Raw genomic sequence first — 1805 nt, 5'->3', positions numbered from 1 at the left:
CTCCACACTGGAGCAGAAAAGCCAAGCCTGAAGGCAAGTGTGACTGGACCCCGAGAGTCAATCGATGTCCTGTCCTTCATTCCTAATCTGTGCCCCCTTTGTCGTGACTCCCTTCCCATCTCACCAGGTGGGGGGAGTAGTGTAGGACCACATGGTCCTACTGTGGGTCAAACCACCACACTTTCCTACAAAAAGTGAAAGATATCCTGAGACTTTTAAGGAAAACCAAAACTCTCTGTCCCTTGTAAAATCCTAGACTGGGTTGAAAATTATGGTAGCTATGTTCTTTCTGAACACCGAATAGCCACTCAACTCTGCCTGCACTCAAACACAAACATCAGACTTTCTGTCATAATAAAGAGAAAGCCAAAACAAGAAGCATTTGCCCTCTGCTACTGGAGATAATGGCCAAAACATACATTTCCCTTTCCTATGATTAATGAGAGAACTGGCGAAGTGCCACCAATCTTCAGCCTTTGAAGTGTAGAGCGGGTATAGTACAGAACTCAATTTTAAAAGTGCCTCTGTTCATATTTAAATATTTCTCTTAAATGTGGCCATTGAAAATGTAATCCAGATACTGTTATTACTCTTTGTTCCAGTTCTGTATTAAGGAGACAAAGGGAAAACCCTGCACAATTCACGTACATTCTCCCTGAAGCATGCTTTGCTGATACGGAAACACTATCAATCATGATTCAAACAGGTGTGCATACATGCACCAGACTAATAGCATCTGTTCAGGTCAGTTCTGCAAATGAGAGGCACAATCCATGCAGCTGAAGCTTTGCCAAGAAAGGACAACAAAAGTAATTTAATGAGGGATATGAAAAGGTTTCTTCAGGCCAAATAATTTTGATTTACTTTGCCAAAAAGTATTTTGTCCATTCTTGCCGTTACAAGACTGACAGTTGATGCACATGTATTTGACCAAAAGCTGGAATATATTTGTATTTTCAGGTTATACCAAACCTAAGACTCAAAGGCTCCTGTTTCTTGTAAATTCTTCATGCACTATAATGCTTAACTGTACTTTTTCTCTGTCGCTTCAGCCAGTTAAGGAGTCTCTTTTCTTTATATGCTGCCTCATTACTGCAAAGGCCTTAAACTGCTCCTGCCATGTAGTCCCTCCTCTGAAACTTCAGAGCTCAGAAGTTGGCAGGGCAATATGATTCATCATCTTGTTCTTATTTTATGAATTATTAAATACTTGTGTAATGGAGTAAGCATTGCAACAGCAACAACACCAGCAGCGAAGTGTTCTACCTATTAGGATCATGAACACCAACTGGAGTGGATCAAGGGTTTGTTTAATTAAAGTATTGGTTGATGGTAGAGAATTCAGGAATTACAATCCTCCCCTAATGCAGCAAGTCTGCGGTAGATGTGCACACCAGAGAAAAGGAAAGATCTGCTCCTTGACCTTAGTTGATACAAAAGTTACATCCCGTGGCATGCAGTTTATTAATCTTGCCCCTTTTGTCCTAGAAAGATTTCCATATAATGTCTGCTTCTGCTGAAATTACTAGTGACCCAGTCACTAAAACCTTTTCAGCAGCTCTGAGCCTGTAAAAAAATACACACCTCTCTTCACTTTTACTCAGTCAGTAGTCTCAGTATTATCTTCTGTTTGATGCCCAGAATTTTACTGGCAAGTAATACGATATATTGGGATAAAGAATTATTTCTTCTATCTGATTTGAAAAGTATTGCTTTTCAGTTTTGGGGAGTGGCCAGCTGTTGTAATGCTCTGCTGCTGTAAAATACCACAATAAAATAAGCTTCATCTTATGTAAAGCTGGGCA

The sequence above is a fragment of the Antrostomus carolinensis genome, unplaced genomic scaffold, assembly GCF_000700745.2.
Source record: "Antrostomus carolinensis isolate BGI_N321 unplaced genomic scaffold, ASM70074v2 scaffold15068, whole genome shotgun sequence".
NCBI lineage: Eukaryota > Metazoa > Chordata > Aves > Caprimulgiformes > Caprimulgidae > Antrostomus > Antrostomus carolinensis.
Note: the sequence above shows the minus strand (reverse complement) of the source record.